General features: G+C 49.6%; 1 long non-coding RNA gene across 3 annotated transcripts in view; it reads left to right on the plus strand.

Moving 5' to 3' along the window:
* The window catches only part of LOC130605470 (uncharacterized), a 43,167-nt gene that overhangs the window by 649 nt on the left and 19,505 nt on the right, over nucleotides 1-23,013 (plus strand). For 2 of the 3 annotated variants that reach the window (XR_008973709.1, XR_008973710.1), the window contains exon 2: nucleotides 18,226-18,327. This is a non-coding gene — a long non-coding RNA (uncharacterized LOC130605470). Of the gene's footprint in view, nucleotides 1-630; nucleotides 1,520-18,225; nucleotides 18,328-23,013 lie in introns of those variants that run through there. The other variant, XR_008973711.1, reaches the window with a different exon arrangement.

Raw genomic sequence — 23,013 nt, forward strand, 5'->3', positions numbered from 1 at the left:
GGCAGGCTGTGCAGGCTGCAGCAGGAGAGCGCACCCTTTGCAGCCCATTGCAGAGGTGGTGTAGCAAGTCGAAAGGGAGGATTCCCTTTTTAATCAAAAGGAGTTTTTCTGGGCTTCTTTAGAAGTAATAGAAACATTACTTAAGGCTTCTGACAGGATCTGCAAGAGTTTGACAACTGCGCACCACAGTGCGTTGGCTGAGGCAGCTGATAATTTCCTTATGCAGTGCTGTGTTGTGAGTGATTGTCATCTCCTTTGACTCTGACAAAACAAACACTAAAGGAGATGGGTTGGCGGAAGGCTTTGTGTCGATGTTTTTCTGTCTGGGATGCAGGGTCAACAGCTGATGTACAGCAGCCGTTCTGGACTCATGTCTGCCCCTCGGGGGTTGTTTGGCTGCCCATCAGGTTCTGTCTCTTGCTGGTCCTTACCAAAGAGGGCTTCCTCATTTAGCTATGATTTTTCTGTTGTGTGAAGTTGCTCCTCAGGGCAAGTGAGGACTGAGGGTGCAGAGCGAGCAAGACAGGCAGGCGATGGGTGCTGGAACTGCTGGGGAAGGAGAGAGGGGGAAGACCCCTTGTCACTAGCATTGGATAGTTTTTATAGGTACACGGACTGGTTTTATGGGTCTAAAGCATTATGATAATATAATGATCTTTAAGAACAGAATGCTTTAAAACAAAGTAGAGGCCTAGCCACCTTCCCTGTTCTTCAGGAAATCCTCAAACACTCCGTTCTCCCCAGATAACTCCGTGCCGAAGTGCCCTGTAAAGGAGTGATTATCTTCATCTCCTTTCAGACCAACATTCAGCCCACCAGAGTTAGTCTGTTAAGATGTAATCCCCTTTTTTCTTTGCTCAGGTGGTCTTTGAGTTTTGTCAGTAGGCTTTTTCATTTGAACAAATTTACTCTTTCTTTCCCTTCGGCACTTTTCCTGCTAACCTTTGATGTGTATGTGATTATGAAACCTCGCTCGCTTCTGTGCTCCAGCTCCCCTGGGGATAGGCCTGTGAGGCTCGCACAGTTATAAACAGCCCTCCCGTTCAAGCAGGCAATGCTACGCTGGTTGAGAACAGAGCAAATACCTGCCAGAGCCCCTCGCTGCTCACTGCAATCAGGTCTGCACCTGTGGGAATGGGTGTATTTATAGCCTTGTCACAGAACATCATAATCAGACATGCCCATAAGGCAGCCACGACACAGCGCCGTCGCAGCTCGGGGACCCCATTATTAGTACCATGTCATCAGAAGGTTAGGCTGCAAGCAGATAACCTAGCTAATACAGCAGTGCTTTGGGGAATTAAGCCATTTTGGGGTGATTAGTTTTTCACTTGATGCTAATTCAGTGTTCTGCATTGTTGCACTGAAGACTGAAGTTGTCCTTATTCCTGCCAGGACAGATAGAGTCTCCACATCAACAAAATTGAAGCTGCTCAGGAGGAACAACTGCTCTCCATAAACTGCTGGTGTTCAGTCTGCATGCACAGTTCTGTCAGAGGACTTGAATGGGACTGCAAGGGTAATTGAAAGATTTATGAGCCAACAGAAATAAAAGGCTGAAAAAAAGAAAAGAGGTTCCCTCGGAGAACATGTTTGGTTAAAGAGCTAAGCAACAGTTTCTCAGTTGACATTTGTTTTAAGCTGATGTAGATCTAGATTTGCCTCAAACAGCTGAATTAGCGGTAAAATGACAGCTGAGAAGTGGAATTGAGCTCTTTATTTCCCTCATCTGAGCCACCCAGGGCCCCACTAATTTTACTTAGAGGTAACAGAAACGGACACAGGGCTCTTGGATTCACAGGAGTTCACATGGGCTGAGTAAAAGGTATTAATTAAATACCTGTTTAATTATGGAAGTAGCAAGCTGCTTACTTCTGGTTCAGTGCTGTGTGTCATTTCAAAGATGCAACATGCTGGTTTCAAGGGGTTTTGCAGGAGTATTTTTATTAAAAGCATAGCAAGAGCAAACTAAGAGTTAATGGGGTTTAGAATGCAAAGAGTTAAATCAAAACTTAAATGTCAACAGTTTTCCTTTGTTTCTTCTCCCTGGTTATATGAAGCCTTTTGTGTAAGAAATCCTTTTCTTGACACTGTTTCATGGTATGAGCTGCTTGTGACTGGGGTGGGGGGGGCGGGGGGGCACAGTGGGTTTAATCAGTCTTCAGTTATTGGAAATGGAGCTTGTTCCCTTCAGCAAAAAAGAAAAAAGGCGAAAAAAGACTTTGTCTGCAGGAGGCAGACAAGAGAGACGTTTCCAGCTTGTTTGAAATTCAGCTATGGAGAGTTGCTCACATGGCACATGCTCTCAGCAGCCGCTTGGAGCTAATAGATGTTTGTGTGGGAGCTTTTTAATGACCTCCCTGAGCTTGCTTTTCTGACCACAGGCTCTGGTTTGAGGAACAGGGGTTTGCCAGGAGCTGGTTAGGCAGGAAGCAAGAGGAAAGGGGATGAATATATGGGCAAGGGAGGGGTAGAAGCCAAAGCTTCCAGTTCCCAAAGGGGCTATGAAGACTTGGTTTTCTTAGTTGGAACTCATAAGCTTGAAGCAATTGTCTTTACTCCTTGGTAGGCTGAATTTACATACGCAAATGAGCTCATTCCCTTCGACCTACTTTGTCCAGCTTAAAGGGTAGAGGCCTGTGCCCAGGGTGGAAGGGGAGGGGTTTTCTCCAGCTATGAATTCCTTTATTGTTTCTGAGGTTGGCCATGCGTGTCTGCAGTGCTGGGATGGAATCTTTAGCTGTAGCTAATAAACATCAGGCAGTACTTGGGGTAGGATCTGCATTACAGATGCTTCACAGTCCTGTTACCTCTTGTCCCTCCAGCACTCCCATTATGTTGCTGCTTCTCTCTTGTTCCCTGGGCTTCATGAAGTCAGTTATTCCAGTTTTGTGTGCCCAGCTCACTCACCCATTTGTCATGCTAAAATCTCACAGCCTCCTGTCTTTGATCACAGGCCTCATTTGGTCTGAGTTGGAAACTGAAAGTGGGAACCGTGTATCAGTCCATATACATGAAATTAGTGTGTACATGTCTGCTGCTTTACATGTCTGTTGCTTCACCCATGATGTTTGTTGGGAGGCAGCAGCAGGATACAGGGGTGAGAGTGGTCGCTACCAGCATGTCTTCACTGGGGGAGGAGTGGGGAAAAGTGGAAGGTAGGCTTTTTGGATGAATCCTAATAAAGGCCTGGAAAATTCAGAAGATGAAAGTTTGTGCTGAGCCATGCAGATGAGCAGAGGAGCTTTGATTAAAATACAAACTCTGTGTTGTTCTCAGAAACTGGGCAACATTCCCCATCTGCGCTCTGCCAATATATCTCAGTCCTGGGCTTCAACACCCACTGCTGCTCTGCTCCATGAGACACCCATTCAGCTTGGCCAGCGCATCTTGATCTTGGGCTGTAACACCTCATGCTGTTCCAATTCTGGGCTCTTTTTGAGCAGAAAAGGCCACTTCTCTACTAAATTGTGCCAAATTGCTTAGTTTTGGCCACAGAACTCATTTTCACTTGTCACCTAATGGGATACCTAGAGACTTTCATCTAACACTGTCAGCAACAGAGGAAAAAGAACATGGCAATACGCAGCCCCCTGCTAAGTCCCCTAATTATGTAGTGATGTGTTAATAACAAACACACTTTCATGTCTTGGCAGTTGCAAAACTCCTCAGTAGTGCAGTGCTTCAGAAGCAGAATCACACAGGAGAAATGCAAGTCCCAGTTTAAATTCCTTAATTAGGATCACCAGAGACTGTGCCCAGAATTGGAGTCTGGAAGAAGTGCCTGGTGCAAAGCTGTCACATGCCAGTTGTTTGGATGTTCTGTAGAATCTGAACCACCACATCAGAGAGATTTGCTGTTGCAGAAGCATTTCTGCACAGAGAATCTCTTCTCCCACCCCGCCTCACGATTATAACTCTGCCTTCTTGGAGGCCTTGCCATCTCAATTTGTTCAGAGAACTCAGCAGTGGGGGGTGGTACAGCTTCCATCTTGGCTGAGACACCGCGGCTGGAGCTGGGAACATCCACACCCCAAATGATGGGTTTCTTTGAAGCTGAGCCAAGTTGCTGGATTTTGTAGTGCTTGTGGGTCAGAGCCTGGGGTGATCAACCTGGCTTCCAGCAGAATACACAGAACTGGGGCAAGTGGGAGCCACCACATGTGCCAGTGAATTTGAGTTCATGGCAGGGACTGCTGGAGCTCAGGAGCTAGTTTCTGGAGCAAGCAGTTCAGGTCAACAGGCATGGATGAAGCTGAAAGCTTGGAGGGGAAGAAGAGAGGTTGGGGAGTGGACAGCTTTGGTATGAAGATGGCTTGACTGCATTTCCATTCTTGCCCTTGTGAGACTTCAAGTCCAGCTGTACCAACAGCAATGCTGTCAGGTGCCAAGAGCTGCACAACGGGCAGGCTTGACCTCCTGTTTAGCTGTCAGGTTTGGCCCTGTACACCCTCACATGGGAGTTACTATATGTGTTACAGATGGTGGTGTGTCTATCTGGAGGAAAGGATGGGTATCTGTCTTAACATGATGGACAGAGCAGTGCTTTAGATGCTTCCCCATATTCTCAACTTTGGCAGGCTAGAAGATGAATGACAGATGTCCAATCTCATCTTTGGAAAGGGACTCTGGAACAAAGCTCTCAAAAATGTTCTTTAGTCCCCTAAATCCATCCAGTCTACATACTCCTTGGTGTTACGTGGATTTTATCTCCTAATACATACTTTGGATTCTTTAGCATAGAGGTTACTGTTTCCATTCACATCATTTCAGCATTAACAGCAGTGCCAGTGTCATTGGTATTGGTGTCTATTGAATCTGACTTCACTACTGTGATGCAAAGGGAGTGGCTAAAACTTCATCATGTACCTCAAGCTGACAAACTGGTGTAGTACAACCCCCTCAGCAAAATTGTGTGTCAGAATTGCAACACTTGTTTTTTCACTTGTGCAAGAACACCCCTAAAAGCTGGATCTCTGAACAGCCCTTGATCTGCAGCTCTTTAGGTAATTGAAGCCCTTGCTGTGGCAGAAGACTATGGAAGAAAGATTTAAGCAGGCCTGGAGAGACTAGAATAGAGAAGCCAAAGTGTTTGCTGACCTTTAGGCCTGTCCCTGTGCAGTGCTGAACATGGGGGCCCATGGAGGGTACTTTGCCAATGGTCAGGATAGCCTTAAGGTGGATTTCTGTGAGCATGAGGGAGGGAAAAGGCATAATCTCTGGCTGAAAGCCGTACAGCTTTACTAGGAAAAATACATATTGTATGAAAATGGCTTTTTTTTCTTTATGGTTTCCTGTTTCTGTCAGTGTGTATTATATCCACGTCTGAATAGCCACAGTCTGGATCTTGGGCACAGGAGATGTCTTTGTGGGGAGTGGTTCTCTCCTGCTGCCTCAGCTGCATTTTGCCATTTCAGTCACACACAGAGTTATGGAAGAATTGTGTCGGGTGGGGACAATGTAAGGTGATGGTTACATCAGCTGCTCATCCCTGTAGATCCTGCCTTGCAGCGTGCCCCTGGGTGGGCACTTTCCACAGAGTGTGCTTAATCAGAGCAGACCTGGGGCCACCTTTGCTTCACCCACCTCAACCCCATCTCTTGTCTTCCTTAGCACCCTCCAGTAAGGTGAGCACAGACTATGCTGCAGCTTCAAAACAGCTCAAGGCTGTAGCAGGCAGGTGCAGAGTTCTGCTTTCTCCTGAGTGGCTGTTAGCTGAGTGATATGGTGTGCCTCGCACAATCCCATAAGGTGGGCAGATTCTAACGTGCTAACTGAAGCCGTGAGTCAGACTTTGCAATACATTTGTGTATTGGTTTACTCTCGTAGACAAGAGAGGCAGTTGTTTCGAAATCTCACTGGTGAGACTGCCAAAACTGTTTGTGTATTTCATAGTTCGTGTTGTAAACTACTGACATACGTTCTCACGTCATATATTAACCAACACAACTCATACATAGTGGTGCCTAGCAAAGATGTCTTCTGTGGATTTGCCTACAGAGGCTTTAACTGCAGAGCTGTCTTGGTCAAAGTTGTCCCAGGTATTTTCCTCCTGTGTGAATGGCAGGAGGCATAAACCATGGAGTGTTTGGTATAAAATGAAGCCAATGGTAGTAGTTGTGGCTGCACATGGAACCAGATTTGTCTTAATTGGCAGAAGCGGTCTCCAACCTCTTCCCCAAAGGGGCAATGAGCAGAGAACTAGAAAATTCTTTAGCAGAAACATGGCTGAGAAGAGTGGTCTACAGTCAGAACACTCTGCAAGTGTTCTGTGAAATGTTTTATAAAACAGAGGAGATGGGGACGCAAGGGGGTGGTGAAACTGGCTGTATGGGGAAGGGCTTGAGCAGGATTTCAAAGGAAATATTTTATGCTCTACAAACAAAACTATGAATCACTGGAAATCACAGAAATCCAGAGCATAATCTGTTATAAATATTATTTGAGGTCTGGTTTTACTTATTTGAGTGTATAGATATTGCTGAGGCTCTGTGAGCATGAAATTCCTTTTTTTCTTTGTAGTTTTGTGGCACCTGTAAGTCTTGTGAGGATGTGTTGCCTCCAGGCTAGGCAATGTGTATGACAAGGAGAGGCAGCTAACCAAAAGAGATTGAACTGAAAACCAGGTAGGTTCCCAGGGAAATTGCTTTGTGGTCCTATCAGTAACATCAGGCTCCAGAGACTTCCTTTTGAATGCCTGCATCTGATTTATGCCATCTGTGAGCTCAGAGATTGTGCTTCATTAATACTGCAGGATTGAATGCTTCCCTGCAGTCTTTTCAGGCTAGTTTGGGTGATTGGGTGGTTGGTCTCACTGCACAAAGCAGGATGAGCAAGGCACATCCTGCTCATAGAAATGGCTGTTCTGCTCATAGCACTGATGGCCTGCAAGTAGTGCTCTGGAAGATGAGGTCCAGTACACAAATGGGCTCACGAGAGAGAGGCTCTAAAAGCTTTTCCATGATGGATATACTGGGAAAGATTCTTTCTCCTTCACCTTTAGAGGAGTATAGAAGAAAACAGCTGATCCTTTTCTACCTCTGTTGCTTTCCAGATTTCAGAAATGGCTGTGGTGACGTTTCCCTTCTCACTAGTGGGCAAGACAGATTATCACATGTTGCTTTACTCTTTGCCACTCTACCTCTAGCTGAGACTTTGTGCATGCAGAAGACCTCAACAGCGAGTGACTACTCCATCTACTGTCTAGATGAGGTCATTCATCTCTGAAGGAAAAACTAGACTTTTCAGTGATGCTCCTGAGGAAGTCAGCTGCTAAACCCTCTTTGACAGAACACTCACTTTAGCCAGGCACAGGCTTACAAGGACATAGATTTGGCTCCCCTTCAACCTCAAAAACTTTATAGTGTAGAAACTGTCCAGAAAAGAGCAACAAATGACTGTTGATCAGGACCTGCTTCTGTACAAAGAATTGAGTGGACAGGAACCCTTCATCCTTGAGCAGAGATCATCTAGAATGATGCTGGAGAGGGCTGTCAAGTCCTCTGTGTCCAGGGTATGACTGGTGAATGATGGCTCTCCTTTTCCCAGGCATCACACTGTTCGCTGCTGTCAGACGTGAGAAGTGGGCTGTGGGGGTCTAACATGCTATGTCTGTCTTATGTTCTGCTCTGGAGACAGAGGTGTTACAGAGAATCATTAGGGTTATGTTACATGGTGTTTAAGTGAAGTCCTAAGATGCCAAACAGGGAGGTGTGTGAGGAAACCCTTCCCAAAGAGAGCTCCCTTACAGAAAAGATGCTGGTAACTCTTTGGAGACTGCTACAGATTTAGCACTTAGCTGGCAGCTGAAGGTGAGAAGGGCGGATCTGGGCAGCTGCCAGAAGGGGCACAGCTAGGCACTGAGCAGCTCCTGACCACGCTTACATTATCAAAGCAGAAGAGCCTGGCTGAGGCCTTGCTGCTGGATGAGGAGCAGCAGTCCCGGCAATGCTGAGCGTTCAGTGGTGGTGCGTGTTGCTGTCTCGTTGCATTCAGCTGGAGGCACGTGTGCTGGGGTGCCTCTCGGTGTGTGGCTCTGGAGCTTTTCTGCTGAGCAGCTGCCCAGCATCCGTGACTCCTTGGATCTTAGCCATGGAAAACCAAAAGTGATTTGAGAGTTTTCACCGCAGCAGAGGTATCAAACAGACACCTGGCATGCAACACAAATGGAGCGGAATTCAGCCTGAAAATAGATCTGGCTTGTCCCTTGGCTGCTGGGCAAGGGAGCCTGTGGTGGGGCTTCTGCCTGCTCCCCAAGGGGGGGTTGATGGCTGTGTAGGTCAGCTCCAAACAAAAGGCAGAAGCAGATGTTTGGGTGTAAGAATAGTAAAAGATACGGGGTAACTTTACTAAAGTAGATTGAAAGCTGAGGCAGAGGCTTTTCTTTTTTCCACTCTGATTTGATCACGAGTCACAACTGAGTGAGCTCTTCTTTGTGGTACGACTGACAGATAATGGAGGGGGAGGTGAGACTGGCCTTGTTCTGAGTGTGAAACCCACGAAGGGATATGTTCTGTATGAATTAATTAATTTGGAGAAAATGAAGTTTAACTGTTTGTCAAAAGATTCATTGCCACCCACTTCCCAGCTGGTGCTCTGGTGCAGCTCAACTGTCAGATCCCCATCAGCCTTCAGCGTTCCTACTGAAATAGCAACTTGTGCCTGGCATGGCAGTGGGTGACAGTTGTGAGCCCCGTGCTGCTCATGGGTAACAGATAAGAGAGTAGCAGGAGAGGCAGGACTAAGCTCCTTTTGTAAGAGGAGGTGAGTGGTGCTGTCCTTCACCCTGAAGGAAGGATTTCCTGTTCAGGTTACTCAGTACATCAGCACCCACATTACTGGATGCACAGGACTTGCTGTAGTACCCAAGGTTCTGCACACACGTGCCCAGACGTCTTCAAGACAGAAGCTGTAGCAGATCGTAATCACAAAGTTGTCAGTCTGCTGCAAGAGCTGGGGGAATAAAGCTAAAATGAAATCCCAGTTTGCTATAAGAGTGCGTGGCAAACGCGTGCTGGCTTCCAGAGCTTGGGATGTGACCATGGAAAGGTGCGTGCTGCCTACCCACTGGTAGTGAGCAGTTAGAGACTGTTGGGATGTGTAAACTCCAAATTCCTTCCAGATATTTACAAACCTTTAGTTAGCCCTACCAGAGAGGCAACTGTTCAGGGACATTTACATCCACGTGATGCACCTGGCCCAGAGCACAGTGCAGTGGTAGGAACTGAGATGTAACAGTGGCATCTCTTGCCAGTAAACGGAGTGTCTGGAGAGCAGTGGTTTTCCCATTCGTGCCACTGCTATCAACAGAGCAAAGATAACTCTAAATAGCACAGGACTGTTTAGCAATTGTGCTCTCATGTGAAAAGTTCAGGCTGTATTTCAGGGACAGGAGGTCACCTAAGAAGGAGATCAGATCCCCAAGGAGCAGTTGTCAAATGCCACTGTTAGTGCCCCCCAAATGCCTTTGGCTTATTTTCCTGAAATGCTGTGCTGCAGCTTGTATCTGCATGACAGGAACAAGACGTAAGTGGGCATGGTGGGGCCCCCAAGCAGCCCTGCAGGTCATAAATACAGCAAGGTAACAGGAAAATGAGATCTTTATCCTGGGTAGCAGAGAACACAGAAAAAGAGAGCATCAGCCAAACTGTGTGACCACTGTGGGTGCAGTCAGGAGGAATCTGAGACCAAACTGTGCAAGATAGAGTCACAGTTGTGAGTATTTGCTACTTTGTCAAGATTGAAGGGCACCGAAGAAGTCCCACTTGCTGCCTGCAGATACGTAAGATAGCACAGCCCCCTGAAAGGCTGACCTGGGAGTTGGGTGGCAGAAGACTCTTTGTGTCTTTGAGAAGGGGGAAGAGTTGGAAGGGCAAAGCAAGGAAAAGTTGCTGTGTATCTCAGGCAAGACTGATCTCAGCCCGGTGAATCTGTTCATCTCTTCAGCTGCCTAAAGCAGAAAATACTTTTTTAAGATTCCTTTTGTGAGTTCTATGCCTTTTGATTTCAGCTGCAATGTCACCCTGGAGGCATAAACTCTAAACTTGAGTACCTGGAGAGCTGGGGCTCTGCAAGCGTCCTTGTGGTACTGGGTTCGCTGCTTTGATGGAGAGGGTCCAGGGTAGGACCACAAAAATGATCAGAGGGATGAAGCACATCTCCTGTGAGGAAAGGCTGAGAGAGTTTAGGCTTGTTCAGCCTGGAGAAGAGAAGGCTCCAGGAGGACCTTATTGTGGCCTTTCAGTACTTGAAAGGGGCGTATAAGAAAGACGGGGAGAGACTTTTTAGCAGGGCCTGTTGTGACAGGATGAGGGGTGGTGGTTTTAAACTAAAACATGGAGATTCAGGCTGGATTTGAGGAAGAAATTCTTTACACTGAGGGTGGTAAAATCCTGGCACAGGTTACCCAGAGAAATAGTGGATGCCCCATCCCTTGAGACATTCAAGGCTGGGCTAGATGCGGTTCTGGACAACCTGATCTAGTTTAAGATGTCCCTGCTCATTGCAGAGGGATTGGGCTAGATGAGCTTTGAAGATCCTTTCCAACCCAAACCAGTCTGTGATTCTATGGATCGGTCTGTGCTTGGGAGGGGAGCTGTGGGCAGCACAGGAAGAGATGGTTTTGAAGCCTGTCTGGATCAAAATGATTCAGGAGGTGGGTACACAGGTGATGGCCCTGCTGGGAGGGCTCTGTGAGAACAGGGTCACCATCACCTGCCTGAAGTTCATGCCGTGGTAGTGCCAGTCCAGCAGCTGGGGTGACCACTGCTCCCTTAAACACCACACAAGAGACAAAGCGAACACCAGGGAGTGCTTGGGACTGTCACAGGTGGGCATGCCAGTGTTTGATGTCAGGGTATTTGTATACATTCAGTTGTAAGGTCAGGGCATGTGGACCTTGCCCATGTCTCCTTTGGGCAATATGGACTTGTCCTGTTCCTCAGAATTGAGCACCTAAAGGGGAATTTGCTCACTTTTTGGTATCTGCATGACCCAAAGCTGATGCTCACAGTGACATTCCCAATCTCCTGGTTTTGCTCAGCAGCACACAGGAGGAACCTTGGCCTATCAGCTGGGTGTAGAGTGTGGAATAGACAGCCCTATTGCAACCCCATGTAAGCCAGCTGCCTGTCACCACAGGGCTCATGCTCACCAACACCCAGCCTCCCACATAAAGGTTTTCACTGTGGCAGGGAAGGAAGGGATCTTCTCAAGCCTGGAGAAAATCCCTTTGGAACCAAAACAGCTGAGTCCAGGTGATGTGCAAGGCTGGTGTTGCAGGGAGTGGCTTGGCTGTGCTGGGAGTGTAACGGGGCACATCTGGAAGAACATACAGCGTGGTTTGAGAGATGTGAGCTGGTTTATGACCAGGGCAAGGCACAACAGGCCAGATGTTGTGAGTGTCCAGTGTGGGGACAGCAGGGCTGGGACATGGCACATTGCTGCTGCTGCTTTGTGCTCATAGGGAGCTCTGGGCTTCTCAATTCCTTCTGTGCCAAATTAAATATTCCAGTCAACCAAAAGGCCTTTTACTTAACTAGTAATTTCCTTTCCGAACTTTATTGCTGCAGCCATAGTGTGACATAGCCATATGCTGTGGGTGTAGCTGGGTCTGGCTCTGACGCTGATGCCTTCTGCAGTCCCTTGCACTGAGGAAGGGCAGAAATGTTTCTACTTTTCCAGTGTTTTGATGGCAGTCAGGAGACCTTTGTGTCCTGGGAATGCTGTTCCCCATGGAGGAAGGTTAACTGCTCCCACACACTGTCCTCCTGACAGCATGGAAGCCCTCAGCCAGGCCTGGCACCTCAGGCAGTGCTTGGTATCCAGTCTCTTCTTTGTGTCTAATGAAGGGGCCAGAGCTCTTTCTGGATCTCTTGGGGGTCTGAATCAAGGGGACACCTCGTTTTCACCCACTTGGAAAGCAAAATATCAACTGTAGACTTTTATTTGTTCCATCTATGCACACATTGGTATTCATGAAGCTCCTTTGTTCATATCCTTGGCTCCCAGCACTAGGAGCGCTAACTTCCCCTTTAAAATGGTACCAATCCCAAGCCAACCAGACTCCCTACAGAGACAAAATTTGTCACCTCTTTGCCTGTGGCTTCGCAGATCTCTCATGTTCCTTCTCCTGAAGTGTGTTGGCTCCTGCGCCGATGGGTTGAAGGCGCTGGCACAGGGTGCCCAGAGAAGCTGTGGCTGCCCCATCCCTGGCAGTGTTCAAGGCCAGGTTGGACACAGGGGCTTGGAGCAAGCTGCTCTAGTGGAAGGGGTCCCTGCCCGTGGCAGGGCTTGGAGCTGGAGGAGCTTTAAGGTCCCTTCCAACCCAAACCAGTCTGGGATTCTATGCCAAACTTAGTCTTCGGCAAAGCCTCTGTGAACAGAGCTCACCTTTATGTGCCGTGCCCAGGGGCTGATAGAGAGCAGTAGGTAGGCAAAGATTTCTGCTTGCAAAATGCCACTGGCCTTGCCTCAAGCCATGCAGAGGTTACTGCTGCTTTGGGTGCTGCCCGTATGTACCTTGCGAAATGCCACCTCCGTGCGCTGGGCCGTGCCCGGCTGCCCGGTTGGAGGCTGGGACTGGCGGCACCCGGAACACCCCGAAAGCAGCGGGTTGCTGGGGCCGCACGTCCCCGGCGCCGGCAGCCGCGCCGCGCGGTTCTCCGGGCGGTCGGAGTGCGGTTGCCCGCGGGAGAGGGCGCTGCGGGGCTGCGCTGCTGCGCGGCAGCTCCTGCCCGCTCCTGCCTGCGCCCTGCCAGTCCCTGCCTGCTCCCCGCTGCTCCTGCCCTGCTCCCTGCTTGCACCTGCCCTTCGCCTGCCTGCTCCCTGCCTGCTCCTGCGCTTCTCCTGCCTGTTCCCTGCCTGCTCCTGCCCTGCTCCTGCCTGTTCCCTGCCTGCTCCTGCCCTGCTCCTGCCCATTCCCTACCTGCCTCTGCCTGCTCCTGCCCTTCTCCTGTCTGTTCCCTACCTGCCTCTGTCTGCTCCTGCCCTTCTCCTGTCTGCTCCCTACCTGCCTCTGCCTGCTCCTGCCCTTCTCCTGTCTGCTCCCTACCTGCCTCTGCCTGCTCCTGCCCTTCTCCTGTCTGTTCCCTACCTGCCTCTGCCTGCTCCTGCCCTTCTCCTGTCTGTTCCCTACCTGCCTCTGTCTGCTCCTGCCCTTCTCCTGTCTGCTCCCTACCTGCCTCTGCCTGCTCCTGCCCTTCTCCTGTCTGCTCCCTACCTGCCTCTGCCTGCTCCTGCCCTTCTCCTGTCTGCTCCCTACCTGCCTCTGCCTGCTCCTGCCCTGCTCCCTGCCCGCTTCTGCCTCTCTGCCCACTCCCTGCCTGCTCCCTTCCCGCACCTGCCTGCTTCTGCCCGTACCTGCCCTGCATCTGCCTGTGCCTGCCTCCCAAGCTGCGGACAGTGCACTGCAGAGAAGCCAATGCAGGGAGGAAATGGGCAGTGGGGGATCCACCCCCAAGCAGAGACATTTCATTCCTTTGGAGGGGGGGAAAATGCTGGAAACTTTACCCAAAGCATCCTGAAGAGGGGAAGGAGCAGATCATTGCTACCTGCTTGTGAGAAACAAGGACCCTGTGATTACCAGACTATATTTAGTGTGGAAGCCTCCTTGCCTTGAAGGATGGTTTTGGTTCAGCTGCTGCTCACCAGAGAGGGTGAGGGGTTTTGTTGTGTACAATCACATATTTTTCCCTTCTTGTTCTGTTTTGATTGTGCTCCTAAAATCTCCAGTCCTGAGGTTGTCAGCAAGAAGGGATGTCAGAAATGGTCCAAATCTGCATCAGAAAAGGTGTGTCATGCCACAGGCACTTGTTCTGTTCCCATTTCCATGGAAACATGCTAGCATGGACTTTGGTGTCAGGCAGAGCAGCTTGGCCTTCCGGCCCGGCAGGACTCTCTCCGGGAGGAGCTGCTGGCAACAGCGCTCAGAAACATGGCTTGGTCTTGTCAGGCTTTTAAAGACCAGGTAACCTGGTCCTTCAGAATAACGCCAGATCTATCACACCGGAAACAACAGCTGGCACAAACATTTGACTCCCAACTTTCCCCTTCCCATCCTACCCTTCCACATCCCATTCCCCATCCAGTCCTGCTGAGAACACAGTGTACACCCCAGGCTGGGATTTTTAATTTCCTGGGGGGTGGAAGGGATGGAGAGCACATCTTGGGGCGAGTGACAGGCTTTTTTGTTCTGCGTCAGTCCTTTTATTAACCCCCTGCTAGATCATTCCCTCTCTCTGCTTAGCTGCCCCCGCTGCGTTAGTGATGAGAGTGTTTGTAACAGCAGGTCTGCCTTGGGAGATTATGGGGATCCTGTGGACAGGGAGCAGTGGGTTGGTCGGTGCTTGCACACAGATTGCTAGCTGCAGCTTTGCCTCCATCTGCCCTCTCTGCTAGCCTGGATACCTTTCATTATCTCTGCAGTGACAGCAGTGGCGTGTCTGGTCCCCCTGCAGCCACCCCGCATCTCCCTGGGGCTGGATGTGGTGTCCCAGCCGTGTGTTGTGAGCGGATAGGAAAGAGAGTCAGGCAGGAGCATCACCCGCTGTCCCCCCGCTGTCCTCATCCCTTTTCTTTATCATTCATCTTAGGCAAAACAAGTGCTTCCACTCAGTAATCTTGTCTCTTTCCCTTTCTGTAGTTAGGGCCGCAGCTCCATAAAACATTTGTCCCATCCTGAGGAATTTATGGGAGCCATCTAGATCTTTCTGGGCTGTTGTTTCCTTTTCCTTTTGAATCACTCTGTTGGTGGTGGTTGATTATTCAACAGATTAATTTGGGATGCACACACAAGTTCTAATTAGGTGCAATTATTCACTTATTTCCTCCCCGCTTCCCTCCCACATTGCTAGAAATGAAAAGCTATCACCCTAATTCAATGTGCCCTGTGGTAACTATCCCCCAGGCCAATCCTGAACCTCTCAATCCACCATCAAATCAGCCACGATGAATTAAACGCAGTCCCACTTTCAGGGCTTTGATTCCTATCACCCCAGAACAGCTTCTTGAGTGTTATAATCCAGACATGGTTCTGATGCTGTCCTCAGGTGAAAGGGGGGGGCTGACTGGTACATCAAACCCCAGCTTTATTAAAAAGCCAAGTGATGAAGGAATTCCTGTTGTAAGTGATAAGTAGGTGGGACCAAGTTCTCCACTAGAGCCTGGCTGCTTCACATGGGGAAAGAACGCTGCTGAAATCCAAGATGGGAGCAAGGGGGTTACTCTGTGTGAGGAAGGGAAGCAGAGTTAGGCTCAGCATGCTCATTTGGTTGTGCTGTATGGGGGGGTGGGGGGGTGTTCTGTTCTTTTTTTGGACAGTGGTTGCCATTTGGGAACTCGATACAGTTCTGAATAGTAATGCAGTGTCCACAGGCTGTTCTGAGCTTCCTGCCCCTGGTCTGTGGTGGAGCATGCCTGAGCTCCAGAGATACTGTAAGAGAGCTCTTAAAACCAATGAAGTTGTTTTACTTGAGATTCTTCTGATGCTTTGGCTAACCCTGTATGCTGCGCAGGGAGTGGTAAAAGCACAGAGGGATGTTAGGCGAAGCTGTGCATTGGCAAAGAAAGGATCCGGGATTCAGTCCAGACTGGATCCTGCTCTTTGCTGTCTTCCTCAAACAGGAAAGCAGGTCACATGTGAAAGGAGTGATCTGAATCTGTTCCAGGTCTTTAAACCTGGACCCTTTCTGCTGATCCTGACCACATGTCCCAGCCAGCCAGCTCCCTCTCCTAGGACTTCTGCCTTCAATTCTTTTTAAACTCTGATTCAGTCAGGCTCTTTCTTTCCCTGATGCCTGTTCTTGCGCCTTCACCCTCAGGACTTCAAAAGCCTCAGATCCAGCATCTGGGAGTCTGAGGGCAGCTGCTATCTGCAAAGGGCAGGCAGCTCAGCAAATCTTCAGGCAATAACAGACAATGATTTCCGACTTCAAGCCACCTGGAATAAAGTGGAGCTGATGATGTTGCAGAGAGTCATGACCCCTGGACTGGGAACAGCAAATCTAACTCTGCTTGAGCTCTCCAGCCATCCTCAGTGTCCAGTTTCATCAGTGCAACTATCCGGGGGTTTCCAGGACATCTTCCAAGTGATAGATGTGGTTTCTGTTCTGCCCTTGTAGGACAAATGACTTCAGAGCCATAATCCAAGGGGAACAGGCAAGTTGTGTAGGTCAGCTCTGGGTTTGTGCTGCGTGTGTTAGAGGAGAGCAGTGTTTGTACAGCCCAAGCAGGAGCTGGGGATGTTACACTTGGCCTTCCCAGCAAAACTTACACCTCAGCTGTACGTGATGGAGGGAGGAAGCAGCAGGTACGGGAAACCTCCCGCTCTGCCCGCGTCCCTGTGTGGTGAAGGCTGGAGCCCAGAGCTGCAGGAGCACTGCCCGAGGGAGCTGCAGAGCTGCCCACAGCCCCGCGGGGCCGGCTTGGCAGGCCTCCTTGGATTTGAAAGCTCATTCCAGTTCTGTGAGGCAAGTGGTGCTTCGTGCCTGCTGTCTGCACGGGGTTCTGCCATTTAAGCTGTACCAGCATGCCTGTTTGCATCCAGAAATGATGGAAGCTGCAACATTGGCTAGGCAAATTCTGGAAGTTTGATAGGACATTCAGTTAGGGGAGAGAAATGAGCCTGCCCCACTGGCAGAGCCCCCTGAGAGTTCCACAGTGCCTGCGCAGGGAGCAAAAACCAACATGTGGAACTCGCAAAATAAAGAACTGGTTGGGGTTTTGCTGCCTGGCTGCTTGCAAAACAGAATGAGACCAGGCTGTTAACTTTTTCTGCACTTTAAGTTTCAGCTTCTAGATAGCAAAATCTCTGTGATCAGAATGATTTTTAGGTACAGGCAAGCCAAAAAACGCCAATTTCTCTGCTACCCACCCTAGAAAACGGAGTGGTGGGTTTGTAATAGAGCAATAACACAGTGCCTTTGTGGGTGAAAACTGTTAGCCTTAGGCTCAGCGCAAGAGAGGAACAAAGGCTGCTCTGCTTTCAGCAGCCCCTTGAGAAGTACACCCCCCCCCCCCCCCCCATGGGGTGAAGGGCTCTGCCGTGAGTCCTTATTGCCTGTAGAAAAGAACATTATACACACAGTGTAGCTGAGCAAACGGGGATGTGTGCGGTGAGCGCCGGTGACATCACTGCCAGCCAGTCAGCGGGCTCCCTTTGTGTCTGCCTTTCTAATAACAGCCACTTCATCAGAGTCATTTGCAGTAGGAATTTACTCACCTAGGAATGCCCGCAGCTGAGAGTGCCCAGCCGGCAGGCACTGCAGCGCCACACACCGGAGCTGTGCCCTGGGCCGCTGCACCTCCAGCGCTGGCTTCATGAGAGCTGTCTTCCATTGCAGATAATACAAGTGATTCCTGGAGTTAATTAATTACCCTGTAGTTGAGCACCCCTAAAGGTGCTCAGTGCTGCAGGCACCCAGAGCAGAGAACGGGCTCTGATGGCAAGCGTGGGCTCAGCAAACGTGGGCAGGGGGTGATGGATTCCCCGTGCTCTGCAGGGGTGTACAGGGACATGGGGACTGGTAAGGATTGGGCCTTTTAAAACTGGGGGGGGGGTGGTTATCTGAATGAGGGGCAGGGAACCCAGCACTGCGGGGACAGAGGCACTGCAGTGGTGTGTTCCAAAGGTCTGAACACACACAGAGGTACGTGGTGGATATGGCCTCTGGCAGTTGTCACTCAGGTCAGCTCAGAGCATCCTGCTTTCCAGGCTGGGAGGTCTCCAAGCTCTGCTGTGATACCAAACATGGCATCCAGTCTGACATGAAATGAGTACTAGCTCAGTGAACATGTGTAAGGTTCAGGGGCCCTCAGATGCTGATGAGTGAGGACAGACCACACTAGAAAGGGAAACAGAGTCTGTAGGACCTCTCCCTGAATCATGAGAAAGTGCTGCTTAGAGCAAAGTCCCACAGTGCTGTGGGGCTGAGAAAGCCTTTGCACAGGAGAGGTGAGGGCTGCTTGTCCCACACAGGACATAGGAGGGGCTTCACCATGCCACTGTGCTGTGCAGGAGGCTCTTCCAAAGCCATCTTAGTCAGAGCTCTGCTGTTTGGGAAGAGCATCTAGGATGTATGCTTTGCAGGTACAAATTCCCCTCGTCAGGCTCTGCACAGACAATTCTGGACTTGAAAGCAGAGCACAGAGCCTCTGAACAGACCAAACCATGAAGGCAACCAAAATAAGAGAACACGTCCACCCTGAGTAATGTGCTTTGTTTTACAGTGAGAGGAAGCAGCAGAGCTGGGAACAGCACATGAATGTCCTGAGTCAACCCAAGGAGCTCCAGACAGACACAGCAATACAACCACCAGCACAGTGACACAGGTAATGGAGATCTCCATCGAAAATGCAGGTAGTTGTTGTTAGGTGGCAGGGTGAAGGGGCTGTTCTCACAGTGTGCAGGCAGCAGCTCTCCTCTTTGGCACCAGAGGGTCTGTGCAGCCTTTGGAGGTTCTGAAATGAAAAAACCCAAGTCTTATGGAGGTAACTCAACCAGTGGAGTTAATTTGCTGTGTAAATCCTTCTGCAAGTGCATTTGAGCAGGCTTTTCGTCATGGCTTTCTCCAGTGGTTAGCCCTCACCCTGTGTGCTGCATTGATCCTGGAGGGCAGCACAGCTCCACATGATGAATAACCTGCCTCGCTGCTGGTTCACACCAGTCCACACTGACTGCACCCATGGGGTCTGTCGTGGTTCAGCTTGGAGGAGCTGCTTGGGGAGGTATAACCTTGTTAGCTTCTTGGAAGGCTTCAATGGACCAGAGCCTTGAAGTCGTGGGGAGCACGAGGAGCCACAAGAAATGTAAATGAGGTTAGGGGGGAATATGTACTCCGCTGGGGTTCCCAAGTGAATCTACTCTGTATATCCTCTTCTTGGATACATTGCCCTCTGTGTGACAACAAGCCTGAGGCACCCTAAATGACTTCAGTGAGAGTGGGAGGCATATGGCCCCTTTCTGAATCCAGATTTGCCATTCCAGCCCCTCACTGGGGTTGAGGTGTTTCCTCAGGTGTTTCCAGGACCATCCGTAGCATCCAGGAGACGCTGCCTGCAGCCCACCCATGGGTAGAGCAGGCTGGCAGAGGTAGATCCCTGTTGATGGGCTGTGAGAGAACCTCACACCGGCCCAGATCTGCTCTGCAGCAAGTGATCATGCTGATCTGTGTCTACAAGGACTTGTGAACACTGGAGGTGCTCTTCCAACTGCAAGGCAGGCCCTAGCCTGTACTCCCAGCTGTAAAGCAGCACTGGGGGCTTCAGGGAGTGTTTTACTGTTTGGATTTTGCACATTTACTTAGTTGGGTTGCATGTATCCTATCTAAAACAGTGATTTGGGCTGGAGAAGCAAAGCAGAGTGCAATTGAAGGTGGCAGAACTCCAGAGCCAGAGTTTATAACGTATTTTCTGAGAATTGCTTGTCATATCTAAAGGGAAAATGGAAGGGTAATGAAAATGCTCACAGAGTCTGGAGTAATGGCTATTACTGTGCAGAGAAAGTAGTCTCAGAGTCTGGAGTCATCTGATGAAGTCTTGTAATGGAATTTGGGACAAAGCTGTGCATTGCAGACTCTATTCTCTTTGGAAATGAAGTGTGTAAAACAATGTCCAAATTGCTGGGGCAGGTGAGCAGGCAGTGTGAGAACCCAGGCTGCTGGGTCTTGACTCTTCATATCTTGCTTCCATGAAGGTTTGTGCAGCTTAAACCTAAAGGCTGTTTGCCTTTGCTGTGCACATGCAAGCAGAATAACCTCTACACTTAAGGGTTAAGTGTCTCACCTGCTCTTCTCCATTGACTTGGCCAGGCATTTCCAGATTGTCAAGACACTGACTCGTCATCAGCCTCAGATTAGGCAGCAGCAAAGTTGCTTAAACCTGGTTTAAGTGCCAGAGTAGGCCCCCTTAATACAGCCCTATTGTTCTTCCAGCTGAGTTCCACTGTCTTTTCCCAGCCCTCTTTTCCCCTCTCTCTGCCCAGGATTGCTGGGCTGGAAAAGAGCCTCTCTGCCACTGGAAATGGATTCTTTTTTTCCCCGGAATCTCTTTGTTGTTCTGAGCTCTTGGGGTGAGTGCCCAATGCTGCAAAACGCCCTCTGCATCCCTTTGGAGACTCCATGAGTCCCTTCCTGACACAGAGGCCATTGCCAGTGCCAAGTTAAGCTGGACTTCTCTGAGTGCTGCCTTCTGCTTTCCAGCAGCACCCACAGGTAAAGGGGTGATCTCAAAAGGCAGCTGCCTGGGTAATCCAGGGTCAGTTGTGACTTTCAGGACCCCACTGCTGCTGCCCCTGAACATAACAGAGGGAGCTCTGCCTCTTCCAGTGCCTGGGTGGCAGTGGTTACATTGGGTATGCTCCATTTCCTGACATAAGTCCCTGCCAGCATCAGCTGTGGGGTTGGTTTTTCCAATCTAAGGCTACCAACAAGGTGCTTTACCCTCTTTTGGGTTTGTGGTGAGCTTGTAGCTGTCTCTGGAGGGGGGTGCTTCACTGCCCCTTCTTAAAATAGAGCTGCCAAAAGCTCAAGTGCATTACAGCCACCAACCACTGGAAGGCTTCTCTTCTTCTCTACCCTCCAGATGAAGTTTCTGCAGCTGCAGGAGCCAGGTGGCTCGAGGGAAACTGAGGCAGAAATTCACCTTTGGAGAACCGGGACCCAGCAGCTTCCCAAGCTCTTTCCAGGTTTCTTATCAGTAACTGGTATGACACACTTGCCCCCAAGGGAGGGATGTTTCTTCCCCTCTGCTCACAGAATGGGACAGGGTTGACGTAATCTAAGGCTGTGCCTGTCCTGCTTGACAGTCCTCAAGTAGTGCCTGCTCACTACTTCACCTGCTCCATCCCTTGCCTCCTCTTTGCCTTCTCTGCACTCCCTGTCTGGGTGACCTGATTTACCAATGGTGCATCTATAATCCCCTCCCGCTGCCTCACAGTGATCTCTTTCCTCCTGGCCTGTCCTGCACTGCCCAGATTAATTTGCAGTCTGTCTTTCTGACAGCACTTCATGGACTCCCACCTCCTGGCTTCAGCTCAACACAGTCAAAGTGGAACGTTAAATCTTCTTGTGCTTGCTCTTCCCTGCTTCCTTTTTTGATGTCTCTTTCTTACCATCTGCTCAACCCCTTGGTCCTCTGTAACTTGACCTCTCTCTTAATACCTATATCTGGGCCCTGCTGAAAACTAGCCAGTTCTTCCCACAGGATATCTCTAAGATCCACCTCCTCCTCCCTGTCTACCCAGCTGAAATCCCTTTGAGGTGCCCAGATTTCCCAGGACAATCAGATTTCCACCACACTTATCAGTTCTGAGCAGAGTTCCACACGTCCTTATCACAAGGATTTTCACTGGGAAGCTCTGACGGTGCAGTGCTGGAGTCCTGCGGAGTGTGTCTCAGCGATCCTGTAATCCTTCCTCTCATGTGAGCTGCACAGTGTGTGTACACTTCTTCTGCAGACGGCCTGTTCTTCCACCCTGCTCCATCTAGCTCTGAAAGTTTTTCTGCTATGGAGATGCTAAGTCATGCCTGTGTGCCAGCCATGCCAGTTCCTGCCTGTTTCTCCCAGGTTACTCCTCCCTCTGCAGCAGAGAAGCAACCTGCAAACACCAACAAAGCATCTTCTCCTTCATCCAGACCCCCTCTAAAAACTACTGTGTTACACAGCCTATGGCAGCAACTGCTCCCCACCGTCTGCCCTCATGCCCGTTAGTGCTTCTCCACCTGCCTGCGGTGTCTTTGCGGCCTCTAAGCATGTCCTTGGGATGTACATTCACTTCTGAGCGTGGGACTGTCCCTCTGCAGCATTCCTGCAGCATGCTCAGCAAGATGAGACCATTACCCAGCCCATAATGAGGGAGGAGAGCGTAACCGTTTGGAAGCCTCAATTATGAAGTCTGATCATTTTGGTTTCTGGGAGCAATGAACACAAGATTGGATTGTAGGGCTTGCAAATCTTCTGTGTAAGCTTCTGTTTCCCAGGCACATCACTGTTGTGTTGCCTCTGTCAAATGTAGCAGCTTTGGCTCTCCTCCCACAGATTATCCAGGCATGTAAATGACCTAAGACAGATACACTGTCATTTTCTCATGCTGTGATTTTACTTACACCCCCCTGTGGTACATGACAATAAAATTACCCCTCTTGTTCCTTTCCCACAGACAATCTTGCAGGCTTGTCAGTCAGCATCACGTGTGCAGTCCTCCATCAATTGCTTTGGGGACCTGGAGGGTGATTTGGGAAGGATCTGTTGTGCTGTAATTCACCTCTGTTTGCTGTTAGGAGAAGGATTCTGGTTTCCATGCTGTTCCCTTTTGTGCCTGTGTGGCTCTTTGATCACAATGTGACTCCTCAGGCCTGCAGAATTACAGCTCCCTTGTAAGGTTTGTCCATGGTCCTGGTGACTTCTTATTTCCTGACATGCTCCAGACTTTGCTTGCTCCTGACTCATGATTAGTGGCTATTTCTGATGGGCTCTGTGATCCTGCTGGTGCTGCAGACTGCCTCTTTCTCACCTGGATTTGGGTGCTATTTGGGTCTAAAATACTCCTCACCGTTGCTGTTGCTGCTGTCTGACCTTTCACATTTTCACTTTAAGGAAGATTTAAGTACTAAACCCACTTCTCTCTTTCTTGTTTTTGTCCCTTCTGACCCTTTTGCACAACATACAACCAGACCTGCACCTCGGGTGGAGAGCCTGCTGCACTCACCAGCACTTGTTACCAAGGTTCCTGTCTTGAAAACACGAGCAGCAGAGCTCTGACATGCCAGCAAGGCCGGTATCAAATATAAACCCCTAATGCTTTCTCATCTCCCTCCCCAAAAGACTTTATACATACATTGAAGTGTATACTCTAGGGGCTGAGTTTGAGCGAGGATCAGAATTGCTTCCAGGCAGGAAGCTTTTTAATCAAACATTTCTCCCTGCTTTTTATGCAGTGTGTGCTTCTGATACCAGGGGACAGGGAGCAGGGTATCACAAGCCAATGGCCATGTTGTTCTTTCCAGGGCAGACCCTAAT

This window comes from Pezoporus wallicus, unplaced genomic scaffold (assembly GCF_028554395.1).
Source record: "Pezoporus wallicus isolate ANWC-B61680 ecotype Strahan unplaced genomic scaffold, APGP_CSIRO_Pwel_v1 contig_7731, whole genome shotgun sequence".
NCBI lineage: Eukaryota > Metazoa > Chordata > Aves > Psittaciformes > Psittacidae > Pezoporus > Pezoporus wallicus.